The sequence below is a fragment of the Lipotes vexillifer genome, unplaced genomic scaffold, assembly GCF_000442215.2.
Source record: "Lipotes vexillifer unplaced genomic scaffold, Lipotes_vexillifer_v1.1 scaffold1212, whole genome shotgun sequence".
In the NCBI taxonomy this organism is placed as follows: domain Eukaryota; kingdom Metazoa; phylum Chordata; class Mammalia; order Artiodactyla; family Lipotidae; genus Lipotes; species Lipotes vexillifer.
The window spans coordinates 349,905-367,205 of record NW_006778423.1 but is presented as its reverse complement, the minus strand read 5'-3'; the positions used below and the strand labels follow the sequence as shown (position 1 = coordinate 367,205).

The window sequence follows — 17,301 nt, the reverse complement described above, 5'->3', positions numbered from 1 at the left end:
AACAAAATATCATAGACTGGGTGGCTTATAAACAACAAAAAGTTATTTCCCTCAGTTGGAGAGGCTGGCAGTCTGAGATCAGGGTGCCAGCATGGTCAAGGGAGGGCCCTCTTCCGGGCTGCAGACTTGTTGTGTCCTCACATGGCAGAAGGGTCTAGGGAAATCTCCACAGCCTCTTTGATAAGGGCATTAATCCCAATCTTTTTTTTATTTTTAATGTAAACTTTAATTGTTATGTCACATTATTTAAAAATTACTCAAAATGAATTACAGAAATAAATGTGAAATCTGAAACTATAAAACTTCTAAAAGAAATCATAGGGAAAAGTTAGAGACCTTGAGTTTGGCAAAGTTTTTTAAACTATACTATAAAAAACAAAATAAATAGACCATTAAATTTGGTTCATTCAAATAAAAACAAATTGTTCTTCAAATATTGTTGTTCTCAAAGGCAAGGGCTAGATTGAGACAAAACACTTGCAGAAGCTATACTGGACAAAGGATTTGTATCCAGAGTATAAAAAGAACTTTACAAGTTTATAAGAATGCAAATAACCAGATCTAAAAGTAACAAGCTATTTAAACAGATATTTCAAAAAACGAAGATGTACAGATGACAAATAAGCACAGATAAAGATGCTCAACCACTTCAGTCTTCAGGTAAATGTAAATTAAAAACACCATAAGATACCAACACACTCTCACTAAAATGACTAAAATTAAAAAGACTGACCATATTAAATGTTTGTGAGGATGTGGAACAAGTAGAACTTTGATACAATACTTGTGGGAATGTAAAATACAGCTATTCAGGGAATAATCTTAAAAGTTTCTTTAAAAGTTTCATGTATACCTGCTATTCCATTGTTAAGTATTTACTCAAGAGAAATGAAAGCACATCCCTGACCAAAGAATTGCACATGAATGCTCATAGACACTTTTTTTTTTGTAATATACAAAAACTGGAAACAAACTAAATGTCCAACAACAGATAAAAACTAAATTTATGTATATCCATGAAATGGAATACTACTCAACAAGAAAAATGTATGCATAATTAACACAAACAATAACTTGATGGACCGCAAAATGATTGTGAGTGAAAATAGCCACACTAAAAAGATTACATTCAGTAAGATTTCACTTATATAACATTTGAGAATTTTATAGAGCTATAGTGACAGAAAGGATATTCTGTCACTATATCTATAGTGTCACTATATCTATAGTGACAGAAAGGATGTCACTGGTGTCAGGCTTAGGCAATGGATGGACTAATCCCAAGCTTAAGGGTGGAGCCCTCATGACCTAACCACCTCCCAAATGCCCCACTTTCTGATATCATCACCTTAGGGATTAGATTTCAACATATGAATTCGGGGGGTGGGGACACATAGACCATACCACAGTTATTATCTACTCTGTAGCAGGTTAAGTGTTAAGTATCTTTCTTACATAATCACTAATTCTCTAATAGAACCCATGAGCTGGTTCGATGAATCCCATTTTACAGATGAGCAAACCGAAGCTCAGAGGGGTTAAAATGATTGCTCAGGGCCACAGAGGTAGTAACTGGCAGGGCCAAGACTCCAAAACCTGCTCACTTGTCATTAGGCCGTGTTGCCTCCTATATATAGTGCTTGACACTCGCAGATCAAGTCACACCCATTCCCAGCATCTTGCACTCCCTATACCAAGGCCTCCATGAGATCCATTATAATAACCTGATTCCTCAGACAGATCCTTCCATCTCACTCTAACAGCATTACATTGTCCCCCCGAGGTATTATGAACTTACAGAGCTCTATATCAGGGGTTAGCCATCTTTTTCTATAAAGAACCAGACACTAAATATTTTAAGCTTTGTGGGCTATACAGCCTCTGTTGCAACCACTCTACTCTGCTTCTGTAGTGTACAAGCAGACACTGCTTGTGGCTATCCTTCTATAAGACTGGAGAGATTCCATGACAGAATCTGGATGTCATGAAGGAGGCAGAGGACGCAGCTGCTGAGATTACTAGGAAGCTGGAGAAACAGGAGAAGAAACGCTTGAAGAAGGAAAAGGAACAGCTGGCTGCAACTGCCCTGGCTTCTTCAGAAATCAGCAGTAGTACTCCAGAGGAATGTGAGGAGACAGATGAAAAGACCCAAAAAGAAGAAGCAGCAGAAGCCCCAGGAGGCTCTTCAGGAGAATGGAAAACCCATCTGTCTCCTTCTCCAAACCCAAGAAAAAGAAACCTTTTTCCAAGGAGGATCTGGTTAATAAGTGATATTGAACAGACAGCTGGCAGTGGAAGTCTTCCCAAGAGGAAGAATCTTTCCCCAAAGAGGAACCAGTTAGTGACCCTGAAGAGTCAGGAAACAAGAGTGTCTCCAAGAAAAAGAGGAAATTCTCTTCCAAGGAGGAGCCACTCAGCAGAGGACCTGAAGAGGCTGCTGTCAGCAAGAGTAGCAGCTCCAAGAAAAAAAAAAAGCTCCAAAAGCTGTCCCAGGAGAATTAGAATGGACATGTCCCTAGTGGGGCATAACTCGCTGAGATATTTCCCAACCCATCCCCTATAGCCCAATAAAAATAAAAACAAATCCACAAGTAAAAAAAAAGTAACTTGGTCTTCCAGCATATCAGGTAGGTATTACTGTGTATAACACCACCTCAAAATACAGTGGTTTAAAAACAGTAATTATTTGTTCCCAGTTCTTTGGGTCAGTGATTTGGGCTGGGCTCCACTGAGATGGTTCACCTCTGCCCCGTGCGGTGTTGGCTGGGCTCACTTATATATATATATCTAGGAGGGCCGGGACAGCAGGGCCTCTCTCCATGTGGTCCATGTATCTTCAAGGAGGCTAGCCCAGACTTCTTCACTTAGTAACGACAGGGTTCTCAGTGAGCAGCCACAAAAGGCAAGCCTCAATTTGTAAGCAGTCTTCAAACCTTTTTTTTGTCACATTGCTGATGTTCCAAGCCTAGGGTCAATATGGGATAGAACTCAACAAGGCTATGCACACAAGAGGCATGATTCCTTGAGAATCATTACTGTAATACCTTACCTTACACATATAAATGAGTGTTCTGTGTGAATCTGAGACATCCCATGCTCTTAATCACCCCACCACACTTGCCTTCAAGAAAATTCCCCCTAATATTTTCTAGATGATGTCAGTCTCTTTATTAATGCTTAAGCTGCCACCTCCTGAAACATGAAGACATTGCTGATCTCATCTCCAAGTGATTTCTTTCTGACTTAGAGCTACCATGAACCTCACTGTAAGTTTCACAAGGTACAAATTAAGGACTGATTATTTTTCACTCCTTAAGTCATTCATATTATTTGAAAGTGAATTTAACATAATTGCTCTCTAGGGTCCTAGCTCATACCAAAAGTGGCATGAGTGCATTGAAAGACAACAGTATTACCTCACTTTGTACAACACTTTAACTGTCAACACAGGACTTTCAGAGAGAAACATTTGGGGTTTCCCTATGGGCATCTGGGAATGCTAGCAGTATGGGAGGAGGGTCAAGTTTGTAAAGTCACTCCGAAGATAGGGTATGGAGAACTTTATATGTCACACTAAGGAGTTGGGGAACTTTAATGGGAGTAAAGAATGGATGACATAATCAGATTGGTATTTTAGGAAGATCTCTCAGACAACAGAGGGGAGGATGGATTCAGGTGAGCAGAGACAAGCAAGGAGACCGATTGAGAGGCTTTTACAGTAGTCTGGATGAACGCCTGTAAAAACCCAAGTCCAAGTGACAGAGGGGATTGCTCTGATGTCAGACAACCCGGCCACATACTCCTGTTTGCTGAAGGATGTGTCTTTTTTCCCTTTCATCAAGAATTGCTGAATAATAGAATCATGGCAGTGAGGTGGAGAGGTAGAATACAAAGATTGGTCTGTTTGCTCTTAACTATCAGGGATCCTCTGTACCCAGAAGATTAAGAAAGGACTCCCCATACCCTGAAATTTATGTCCTCCACTGCCCTTAATATAAATCTCCCACAGTTAAAAGAAAAAAAAGAAAGAAAGAAATTGCATTGTCATGTAAACAATAGTGGTATCCTTCTTGGAGAAAATAATGGAAGAAAATTAATGTAGCATTAGATTAAGCTCTATTATATAATTATACAATGGCTGTCCTAAAGAGATATGTCACGCAGACGATCTTTATTGTCACAAAGGACAATCTACACAAAAGAACAAAGGAAATAATTTTAATAAAACATTTTGCCCTGAGCAAAAAATGTGCTTCATGTATCATACATGAGAAAGGATAGTTTGATATAAAATGGAACTGTGACCTTGCCTATAAGAGTCCTCATTACTTAATGCCACTGAAAGTAAATTAATGGACTCCCAAAAGGTGTAAAATTCATTCTGCTTTGTGGCAATTGTCTGCTGACAGAGGAGTTTAAGAGGGATATTTTCATGTGATTATTTAAACAAAGAGCTTCAAGGAACTCTCAGCAACCTTTCAAGTTTCACCTAAGGGCATTATAAAAGGGCTCATCTGAGAGGGAAGACCCACCTTTGAGAGAGTTTATTAACAAGAGAAGATGGGTTCATATGCCACCTGCAAATTCAACAATTTGTGCTTTCAAATATAGCTAGAGCTATTTTATTTTAGATTTCTCTAATCAAATTCAACATTTGTTTAAAAAAAAACAGCTGAGTTGTGAGCTGGCAACCCAGGAAGTGAATTGATTCCTTTAAAGTTTTGATCTGTACTTCATCAAGTCTGAACACCTTGTGTGACATTAAAGATCTTTATTATATACGTCTCCTTATCTTGTTTCCTGTCAGTCAAAACCACATACTCATATAGCTGCCTACCTTATCTTTACAAGCCACTTTACAGTTTATAAATTGCCTTTACATCTCATTAGATGTTCTCAAAGACCTTGAGGTTAGGCAGAACAAATAATTGGTATTATCATTTGACTATGAGCAATTTTAGCTTCAAAGTATCTAAGTGACTTGCTTAGTATCAGGAACTTAATCTGATTGCTAGCAATAGAGCAGCAAACCAGACAGGCAAAGTTCTTGCCCTCAGGGAGTTTGGCTTCTAGAGTGAGAGCACATATAAATAAATACATAAATATGTAATATAATGTCAGAAGAATAATAAATAGCAAGACTATGACCACATGAGTCATCTGTCTCAGATCTGAGCTGTCCTGGCACAATTTCTAGTATGACTCCAGCTAATCCCACTGCCCAGGGGGCAGCTGTGTAGACCTCTACATTTTAGCCCTACTTGTCTATTCAACGTCAATGTTCATGTGTCATCAGGGAACTGCAGACCAGGGAAGTAGATGTCACTGTTCCAGGAGGATTACTTAAAATGTGGCTTGTGGACACTAGAGAATGGTAATTACGAGGCACTGGCATGGTTCACTGAGAACAAGTCAGACAAGCCAGATCCACAGAACTTGCATTTGCAACAAGGTCATGGAAGGGGTAAGTGGAGATGAAACTAGAGACATACTGTGTCTGCATTGTAAGACCCCCACCAAAGTCTTACAGGAATTTTTCTTAGGAATCAGGTTGACCACAAACATGTAAATGAAAATTTCATGGAGACCTTTAGTGAAATAAACATGTAAACGAAACATTTTTGCAGAGAAATGTGGCCTGCATGGCAATATAGTTAGGTGGATTTAAAATTAGCTAAGTAAACCTACCTAAAAGTCATGGTCCTTTGCTCAACTCACAGGAGGGCTGCACAAGAGAAGGCTTCACTCCTTGATCATAGTCAGTATTCTCAGCAATTATTTAAATGAGAATGTCAACATAAATCACATGAAAAAAGGCTGCCAGGGAAAGCTTATGTACCAATACATGTTAAAATAATGTATTATTTCATAATGTAATAATAATCAGAATCTTATTCCATTGCTAAGTGGAGACTGTCACTCAGCTCCAAAACATGTTCCAAAACACCAGGAGGAAGGTACTGTGAGGAATGCTGAGGCAAGGCATAACCCCTGCCCTCCGGGGGCTCCTGTGAGCACCCACTGCTGTCCACTGCTATCCCCACTACCACCCTGTCATGGGCTGAATTGTGTCCTCCCCAAAATTTATATGCTGAAGTTCTAACCCCCAGTACCTCAGAATGTGACTGTATTTGAAAGCAGGATCTTTAAAGAGATAATTACACTAAAATAAGTTCATTTGGGTGGGCCCTAATCCAATCTGACTGGCATCCTTGTAATATGAGGAAATTAGGGCACAGACACACACAGAGGGAAGATGTGAAGACACTTAGAAGATGACTATCTACAAGACAAGGAGAGAGAACTTAAAAGAAAAATCCCTGCCAACACCTTGATTTCAGGCTTCTAGCTTCCAGAATTGTAAGAAAGTAAATTTCTCATAATTGGTTAAGCCACCCCATCTGTGGTACTTCGTTATGGCAGCTCTGGAAAACTAGATACAAACCTCTGTCAGAACCTCTACCATTCCAGGCCTCTGCCCCCCAAAGCCTCACTCCTGAATATCAACTTTCCTGCCCAAACTTCCATTCCTCTCCCTTCCCCAGTGTTTCTGCTCCCCTAGGCTGACAGAGCCGTAGCCTCCTGGGAAATAATTACTGTGAGGATTATCAAGAAAGAAGGGTCCTCTTTTGCCCCTGGGAGCTTTTAAGGAAGCAAAGAATATATCTGCTTTCGTATAAAATCAGTATTACACAATATTACAATATTAGTCATGCTGGGGTCAGCTGACTTATAAACAACCATAACATAACCCATTTAGTAAACAAAGGTCTTCCTTTGAATTTGCAAACGCAGTTGTCTATTCGTTCACTCAATGTGTATTTACTAAGCCCTTGCTCTGCACCAAGCCCTCTGCTAGTCCTTTTCACATTTATCGTGTCATAGAAGGAAGTGTGAGGGCATGTCAAGAGGAAATGGGAAGTTGTTGTTCAGAGGGTCAAAGGCACAGAAGGGTCCACAGCGTCTTCAAAGAAGAGAAAGAAGTTTGCCACAGCTGGAGTAAAATGTGTATTGGATACAGGAGCAAGAGATGAAGTCTAGAGCTAGATTGGGGTGGTGTATAAGAGATTTTTTCTGCCACACTAAGGGGTTTTGGAGCCCATTCTGTGCATAATGGAGAATCAATAGATGTTTTTAAAGGAACACAAGATGTGATTATCTTTAAAATTACAGCCCTGGAAGAAGTGAGGTGAGATGGGGGTAGGGAAGGAGAAGTGTCAGGGGGCTAAGTTCACAAGTTCTTCAGAGACCTGAAATAATGAATCTCATTACTATGAGGTCCTAAAGTTATGAATCTGTGCATTGATCTAATAGAATTGTTCAAGTGTGTGCATATGAACCACAACTCCTACATACATATGTGTGGACATTTTGCATACTTATGAGCTGACCCAAACTTAATTCAATTCATCAGCACTAAAAATAAAGCTATTATTGCTTTTAGTAACTTACTGCAATTGTCCATGCCTTCTATTCTTCAATAGCAAGTGATTATAACATTAAACAGTTTATATATTATATGATTTTTTAAATGCTTAAGACTTTATAAAATGGCACATTTCCATTACCAAATCACAGGGGCAGAAGTTTCATTTTTCCTTAGTAATGAAGCTCTCATCTCAAGAGGCCCAATTCATAAAAAGACATTTACATAGCTTAGTGGGTTTTTTTCTCTTTCTCCTGCTTTTTATGTGAGGAAAGGAGGAATAGGGGAGGAATCTAAATCAAATAGAAAATTAAAGCCAAGGCAAAAATAAAATGAAACTCCTTAATGACTGGTGTAGTGAATTGGGTGGGTGGTGTCCTAAGAAAAAAGGAAATCACACAGGCTTGTAGGAAAAACCTCTTTCAAACAAAAAAGGAAAATGGATGGGCACGTGACCCACAGGGGAATTCAGACTGCTTCTTATTTTATAAACAGCAGCTGCCACCTTTTGTTGCTTTCCTAAAATAGCTTGCATGTTGTTAACAGAAGACAACAGATAAGTGAAGTGCATCATGGCAGCTTTCCTCAATGAAAATAATTAACCTTCAACAAAGAAAAAAGAGAGGAGAGGAGGGAAGGAGGGGGAAGAGTTTGGAGGTTGTGAAGGTAATAACAAAGAACATTAAAAGAGGAATCCTAATTCAAGCCAGGGATGTCATGGGCGACTGCAGTGACCATGCGGGGTGGAGTTTAGTCATGGAGACAGTATTGTAATTCAACAAATGTAGCTGAGCCCTCACTGTGTGCAAAATTCTACACAATTCAGAGATGAATGAGAGGCAATTCCTGCCTTCCAGGGACTCATCATTGAGGATGAGTGATTATGCAAGAATATCAACACCTATAATACAAGACAGGATATGAGATACATTATGAGACATAAAATCATAGGTCTCCGGGAGTCAGCGGTAAAAAAGAAACACGTGGATGATTTGGAAAAGCATCATGGAAGGGGTCATGCGTGAGTCCTTTCCTACTTAGAGGATGAGTAGGATTTTAATACAGAAGATGAAGGGGATGAGCAGTAGAGGGAGGCAATATCCCAAGCAGAGGGTAAAGGATGAAGAGGCAGCAAACCACAGAGAGAAGGGCAAGAAAGCAGTACAGCCAAGAAAAGTTTTAGGTGGCCAGAGTAGGTTTTTGCTGATTTTTTAGATTAGAAAAAAAAATGTTAATTTGAGGAAGAATGAAGCTGAGCTTTCCCACTGGAAAGTTAAGTATGAAATGGGCATCCACCCTCCTCCATCCCCACACACGGAGCCAGCGTCACTACTGCCAATACACACTAATCTGGCAAAGAAAAAGAAAATAAATCTCCAAGAGATTCTCAAAGCAGCCTTTAAACTCCTTCTCCCTCCCCTTGGAATTCTCAAGGGCAGAGTAATTCTCTGTTGGTGGGGAAAAGGGCTGTGCTGTGCACGGTAGGATGTCTAACAGCACCCCTGGGCTCTACACACTGCATATCAACACTAGTGGTGACAGTCAAAGAACTTCCAGAAGGGAGCGGGGACTAAAGAAGTGAGTGACATTAAATAAAATAAAGGAAAAATTTTAAACTAGAAGATTCCTTAGAGGTATAATGATGACAACAACAACAACTAACATTTTTAGTGGTACATGCCAGTGTTCTAAAGTCTTTATTGTATTGATGTTAGGTGGATTTAAAATTAGCTGAATAAACCTACCAAGATTGTGGCCCATTGTTCAACTCATGGGAGGGATATACAAAAAGGTCTCAAACCTTATAAAGTAAATAAAATTATTATCCCCATTTTACAGGTGATGAAATTGAGAACCAATGCCATATAGTTCTTAAGTTTTAAATCCAAGATTTGAACCAGATCATCTGACTTCTAGCCAAAAAGTTTAATCTCTCTACTGTATTTCTTCCACTGTAAAGTAGCTAATGTGCTGATTCTGTTAAGTAGGAAGCTGAGGCTTGGGGAGGTGATGTGATTTGCCAAAGGTCACCCACTTGGTGGTAACTGCTCTGTGGCTAAAATCTAGGTCTTCTGACTCATTCTTCCTGAAAGGGTGCACAAGGTGCTCAAGGAATGTGCACAAAGGAGATTGCTTCCTTGTCCTGGGAAACCTGCGTGTAGGAGAGGTTGGAGAGAGTATAACAGGTAACAATGGAATAGAAAGCATTTTCAGATTCATTTCAGATGCCCATATTAAAAGAATTGACTCCTGGAAGTGCAGACACACACACACACACACACACACACACACACACACACACACACACACACACACATGCAAACAAACAGCCTACAAGGAAACAGGGCACATGGCTGATGTTTGTTTGAACCTGTAGAGATCTAAAGAGATCTAGCAAGAGTCAAAATGCCCGTATTGTTTCTCAAAAACATTTAAACCTATTGAAAGAAAATTCTGTGATTAAAGTTTCCAATTCAGAGTAATCCCACTAAAATTCCAATCTAAAATATAAGAAGCATTTTCAGTTGCTTTGAGGGTTGACATAGATGTTATGACTCTCCCTTAATTGTGCAACCTTGTGGCATTTAGAAAGAGAAAGAGGGTCTGATTATACCACCACTGCCCAACCTCTAGAGAGGCAAGCTGCCCACACCTGACAGGTGCTCCCATCTGCTAGGCAGAGAAAATGAGTGGTCCAGACTCATTATCTCAGCCCTCAGTGTCTCAGAGCAGCAAGCTCTGAGCTTAGGGAGAAAATACAGAATACAGACTGAAAGTGAAATTGATGACCCACAGCACAGTTTTCTGGTCAATCAAAAAATGTGGGGCTTAAGGAGGAGCAGAAAAAGGCTACACTGCATGAGAAACTGTATGTTTTAGTCCACTTCACCCTGTTCTGTGTCTGTCCTTGTTTCCCTGAAAACCAAGAGCCTAGGAACAGTTATGTGTACCTTTGTGAAACAGTAGCTTCTGTGCTTATAAGTGAGCATTTATCATATCTGTGTGCTCTGGTTTACTCAACATGTGAGATAATAATGTAATCACTGACAACACAGAGGCAGGAACTGGCAACACGACTTCAACTCATTGGGTAGCTATGGAGACAAAGACACGGCATTTCATGAGCCACATGTTCAAAGGAGCACACACTTTTGGCCAAGAGATCTCATGAAGTCTGTTCTACTAACAAAAAACAGAATCATTCTTTTATCATCTCTCAATGTGCATGTTACTGGGTCACTGGGGACCAGAGTCAGCTTGCTCCCAATACCCTTTTTCTCTGAAGGACTGTCACACAGTGCTATGTGATGTGGAATTGTGTCACTCAGGAAATAACCCAAACATAAAGTTTTATTGCTTTCATGCATCAGTAGTTAAAATTTACTAAGAATTATCTACACACCAGGACTATACTGAGCACTTTACATGTAAAGCCTTATCTTATTAACTCTTTTCCACATCCCTATAAAGAAGTATTATTGCTATCCCCATTTTACAGGTGAGGAAATGGGTTTAAGTGTCTCTTCCAGGGATATATAGCCAATAAGAGGCAACTGGGATTAGAACACAGCTGTGTCAGACTTTAGAATCAGTGTTCTTAACCACTCTATGCTGCACATAACAAATAGCTATTGAGCACCTATACAGCCACTGTGCCGGCCTCTGAGGCTACTGTGAATACTGATATTGTCTTTGTCCTTAAAGAGGTTGTAGTTGGGTTAGAGAAACAGATAAGTAAAATAATGACTGCAGTGTAACTGCTAGCCTCGATGAACACAGAGGTTGCTTATCCAAGTGTAGAGGAGAGGCACCTGACGTGCACATGTGCTAACACTGGTGGCATGATTTCATATACCCATAATAACATACCATAGTGAACATTTGATTTCTACATGCTGAGGAAGCTGAGAGTGTATTCTAAACTACTGTTTTCCATATCTTCACTTATGTTTGGAGAATTCTTTAAATTCTTAGCAATATTCACATTGATGAGTGTCCCAAAACGCTGCCCTTTCAGTTTCTGAAACTCCTCTCCTTCAAGGATGTCCACCTTCCTATCTCAGCCACTCACTCCCAGGGTCACACTCCCAGGCAAGTCCTTACCAAAATCTGCAACCCATAATCTAAATTTGAAGCATCCCACTGTCTGACCACCACCTCCTGTCTCTTTAGCTCATTTCCTCTTGTACCTTGCCCAAAGCCATTGGTGGCACCAAGATCTACAATCCATTGGTCATACTGACCTTTTATTGTTTCTTGCCTCCTTCCTGTCCTTATTTCCCCTTCTCTCTTAACCAACTTAAAGTCCACAACCCATTATTTTTCATCACTCCCTTGCATGCATCCTCAATCCCCCTGCCCTCTCATACTTCATCAGACTTAGCAAAATCTCAAGCCTGGTTAAAGTCAGCTCTCCACTTATTCTGCACTTCTACACATGCCATTGAAAATAGTTAGATACAAACACACAACAATGGAAAATAGTCTCACTTTGTATTCACGACCAAAAACCTCAAGTGGGTCTAAGGGCAAGGATATTAGGTTTCCCTAGCCTATTGCCAAGTATAATATTCTTCTATTTCATATTTTATTATTTCTCATATCTCCAGCCACTACTCCTGCATCTTCACTCTCAGCTCATGATCTTAATTCCTACTTCAATAAAAAACAGAAGCAACAATAAAAGAACTCCTTCAAGCTCCCACCATCACACTGACTCAGCATCTGTGTTCCTAAGTCTGGATTTCCCTCCTCTTATTACAGATGAACTGTCTGAACTCCTATAGGCAGCCAAACCCTTCAGCTGTGCACTAGAGTCCATGCCCACCCAAGATAGTGCTCAAACACCGCATCATTAAATTTTTCTTCTCCACAGAACCTTTACCATCAGCCTAAAGGCAAGCTACTGTTCTGCCATGCTTCAAGAATCCTTCCTTGAGTCCACCTCCCTACAGGAACTGCCTTACTTTTCTGCCTTTCTTTACCATGAAGTTCCTTTTAACATCTGCCGGTATTCACCCTCTCCAGTTCTTCTCTTTCCTTTCTTTTTTAAATTCACTTCCATTAGACTTTTGCCCACATAACTCCACCAACTGTTTTCATCAAGTTTACAAAACCTCTATTTGTTAGATCAAAACATCAGTGCTCAGGCCTCACTTTATTTCCATTTGAGAAGCATTTGACACAGCTGATCTCATCCCTCCCTCCTCCTTTCTTCACTTGGTTCAGAGCATCATGCTCTTCTGGTGTTCTTTTTCTCAGTATCTTTTGTTTATTCCTCATCTCTCCTACCTCTACTTTTCTCTTTCAACACTTACTCCCTGGGTGACTTAACCTAATGCCATGGTTTTAAATATCTCTTAGAAACTCACAACTCCTTATATTACTACCCCAGGCTCCAGACCCATAGATCCAGCTGCCTACTTCACACCTCCACTTGGGTATCTAGCATATATCTTAAACTTAACATTTTGAATTGAATGCCTGATTTTCCTCCAAACCGATATCACCCACACTCATTTCTTCTCAATTAGTGGTAAATTCTCAGTTTCTCAAGTCAAAAGCTTAGGAGAGCTCCTTGACTCCTCTTTCTCATTTTCTACACCTAATCCATCACGAAGTCTGATTGACCTTACCTTCAAAACAGAGCCAAAGGGCTTCCCTGGTTGCGCAGTGGTTGAGAGTCCGCCTGCCCATGCAGGGGACGCGGGTTCGTGCCCCGGTCCAGGAGGATCCCACATGCCACGGAGCGGCTGGGCCCATAAGCCATGGCCGCTGAGCCTGCGCGTCCGGAGCCTGTGCTCCACAGCAGGAGAGGCCGCAACAGTGAGAGGCCCGCGTACCGCAAAAAAAAAAAAAAAAAAAAAAACAGAGCCAAAATCTGACACCACTATTTCCACCACACTAATCCAAACTTCCTTTATCTCTCACCTCAATTATTGCAGGTCTTCCGGCTTCTACCTTCTCCCGCTATAGTCTATTCCCAACAGAGCATTCGTAATGACCCTGTTAAAGGGCAAGGCAGCTCATGACACTACTCTTCTCAAAACACACCTCTCTCAGAATAGACGCCAAAGTCTTCACGATGGCCTTCCAGACCCTTCACAATCTGGCCATCACAACCTGACCTCATCTACTGCTCTCTCCTTGCTCAGTCCAGTTCAGCCACAAGGACCTCCCTACTATTCCTAGAGCAGGGTGGGCATGCTCCTGCCTCAGGTCCTCTTTTACCTACTGCTCTCCTTGCCTAGAAAGCTCTTCTCCCAGAATTCCACATGGCTCACTCCCAAATTCCCAGCAAGGCTTTCTGACCACCATAATTATACCTGCAACTCCTGCATTTCCTATCCTCCTTTCCTACCTAACGTTTCCCTAGAACACTCATTATCTTCAACTATAATACATAACTTATGTATTTCCTTTAATAATTGTTACAAAAGAAGGGAAGCTCCAGGAGAGCAGAGATGTGTATTGTTTTGAGTCCTCGGTACCATAGGTCTGGCATATAATAGATATTCAGCAAATATATTTTAAATATGTTGAATGAAGGATAATATAATTTTAAAATATGATTTTGATTTAATTTTAATTCACTCACCAGCATGTCCTATTATAAAAGCTATTTGTATTTAAAAACCTAGTGAGCCTTTTAATAAGCGTTGGTGAAAAGCCTGGTGTATTTAAATTACTGAGTACTAAACACCAGCCAAGACTCCTAGAACCTTTTGAAGTTTAAAATAATGGAGTTATTCCTCTAAGTTTAATTGAGCTAGGTAACAGCTACCATGTCTCTGAGGGCAATCTAAGGAGACCAAGGTGAAGTCAAGTTTAGAAGGATGAATGGCCAGTTTCCCATCGGGATTGATTTCTGTAGATGTCAGGACTTCTGACACACCTGCTTAGGGTAGAGTCAGGACAAAACTTGAGCAAGGGCAAGCATGGGTAAGTAAAGACTGCAAGTTAGCACTGGTGCACTTTTTCCTTAGGTGTTTAAAAAAAAAGTGTCTGCTTTGATTTTAAAAAAAGTGTCTGCTTTGATAAATATAGGAAATCTTTGATCAATGTTTACACATTTTCTTGAAAAAGCATATCTAAAAGTGGGACTATCTGCTCTGCTCTAGACCATTTCTGGGGACAAGAGAACAGTCTCAGTTTTAGGCATACCACAAATAGTAGAGGCCAGAGTATAAACTAGAGAGTCCACAGCATCATTACGAAACAAGGACTAATACTGAAACTTTTAGGTCAAGTGGCTAGAGCAGTTTCTGGCCTCCTGTCAGACAGGTAGCAGTATGCTGGTTCTCAGGAGCCTCTCCATGTGGAATAACCATAATAATCATAATATCAACCATTTATTAACACATATTATGTGTCAGGTCCATTAAATACTTTATTATCTCATAAATGTTCAAAACACTTATATATTATTCCCATTCTAAAGATGAGAATACTGAGGCTCGGAGAGGATAAGCAGCTGCCTAAACTCACCAGCTAATATGAGATGAGATCAGTATCCAAACTCAAGTCTCTGATTGTAGGTCAATGTGAATGCTCCTATACTACGCTGAAAAGTGGGTTTAGAGAAAGCACTCAGGTCTGTGTGGGGGGAGAAGTTTAGGGGACGCAGGCTGGGATCGTGGCAGGGCTCAGGTCCCAGTAAGGAACTGGAGGTCACCCAGAGCACAAGTCCACCCTGAGAGCCTGAACACAATCAGTGATTTCAGTGACAAGATTAGTTGGGTGAGCACCAATGACCAGGGCTGCAGGCCAATTTTTGGCAGACAGAGATGGGGCCAGACCATGGAGACACAGTTATACACAAAGATGGATAATGCAGTGGGGACCTACAGCAGGGCTCCTTCATTGCCCTCCTCTCTCCCTAATACCCAAATTCTGCCTTCACATCCTCCTCACCACCTGTTTTTCTCCTCCAGTCTCCACCACTGTCTCCAAGCTCACCTCATTGCCTCTGCAAAGACAGGGTCCTGGGATATTGGGTTTGACTGTACCACCTCCCTCCTCCTTAGGAGACCTCTCAGCCTCCCATGATTTCATCAAATATTCTACCCTAAGCTCCAAGTTTTCCATTAGCACCCAGGTAACAGTAACCCGCAAAGAGGCAGAATATAACCCACTTGGGGGTACAGTAACCTCTCACAGCAGATGCCCTTAAGGCAGTCCCTGAGGCCTGATATACAAATCTGAGGTAGCAGAGTCAATATGCTGACACTCTAAGCCATTTTCTCATGTTTTGCCTGACACTCACTTATTCCTGACCGTTCCATGCCAGGGAAAGATAATACCTCCCATTTGTTTAGCATTTTACAGGTTACAAAACACTTTCAGCTGCATTACCTCACTAAATCCTCCCAAGAGTATTAGAGGCATTACTGCCCATGTCAGATTCAGAAAAGGCAAGTGGCATTCCCTGGTCAGCCTCAGGCAGCAGTAAGAGCCCAAAGCCAACTGCCCCCTTCACTGCAGCCAAGAGAATGGCTCAACCTGTCAGAGAGGAGAAGGCTTCTTGAGCCTAATTTTCATTTCCTCATGACATAACCATTGCTCCCATTAGTATAAGGAAAACCAAATGAAACAAGAACAGTTGCCAGAACTCTGGGAGTGAGAAATCAAACTCTCCCAGGCTGACATTAATTCACAATCCTTGGCTCAGTGATTTCTCTCTGTCCTGTGTAGTAGGGTTTTTTTGTTTTGTTTTGTTTTTTTTGCGGTACGCGGGCCTCTCACTGCTGTGGCCTCTCCCGTTGCGGAGCACAGGCTCCGGACGCGCAGGCTCAGCAGCCATGGCTCACGGGCCCAGCCGCTCCGCGGCATGTGGGATCTTCCCGGACAGGGGCACGAACCCGTGTCCCCTGCAACGGCAGGCGGACTCTCAACCACTGTGCCACCAGGGAAGCCCTGTTTTCTTTTTTTTAACATCTTTATTGGAATATAATTGCTCTACAATGTTTGTAGTAGTTTTATAAATGACATTGCTTTCCTTGTGTAAAACACTGGAAGCCATAAGAAGAAGATTTCTATGAAGGACAACTTTAAACTCTGAACAACAAAAGAAATCACAAGAGTGAGGACAATGAGAAGGATGAGACACAAGAAGGCCAGGGGAGGCGGTCACACACAGAAAGCCTGGACCTGCAGGGGAGCTGGGTCAGGACTTGGCCCTCTCTCTTCTCGGGAAGCAATCTGTGTTGGCCCAAATGAAGCACCACCGTCCCTGCTTCCCCCAAGCCCCTGGCCCCACTTGCTTTGTCTTCCTACCGACAGCTCCGAGCTGCATTTCCCAGCTTTCTCCCGATACTCCTGGTCTGTAGTCTATACCCCATGTAGAGAAAACCTGAATTTATCAGAAATTAGCCAAAAAGGCATAGAAAGAGGGAGAAGGTAGGAAAAAAAAAGAGGAAAACCTGGCCATATTATTTAAGAAAACCAAACAGAACTTCTTTTTGTTTGTCTCACAGCCTGATGGGAATGGCTGATCAAAATGGGGTTGCCTTGGTAAATATTTTGAGTAGGAAATATTTTGATCACCTCATTCCTGACATGAGCCCACAACATGCAGTCATCAGTACATGAAAATGTGAAAGACCTCCCCAAGTGGGATTCTTCTGTCTGTATCAGAAAGAGAAAGGACAGAAAGATATGCAAATTTTGTTGTATTTTATGTGTAGGCACTCAAGTGGGGGAGTGGGGAAGGAGAGGAGACCAACATGTCCCGGAATAACATGGGAACACGTAGCACCCGGTTACCCGAGGCTTCCCTCAGTCACTGGCATGACTGTGACTTTCCCATCACCTTACAGGGCTCAGGTTAAATAGGACCTATACACCTTTCCTGACCCCATTTCTAAAATAGATCC

The 17,301-nt window shown here is 41.3% G+C and overlaps 1 protein-coding gene and 1 pseudogene across 1 annotated transcript in view; both read left to right on the top strand.

Moving 5' to 3' along the window:
• Window positions 1-17,301, top strand: part of KCNMB2 (potassium calcium-activated channel subfamily M regulatory beta subunit 2) — a 250,759-nt gene that overhangs the window by 113,410 nt on the left and 120,048 nt on the right. The window lies entirely within an intron of this gene.
• LOC103084113 (nucleolar protein 56 pseudogene) lies at window positions 1,985-2,502 on the top strand (annotated as a pseudogene).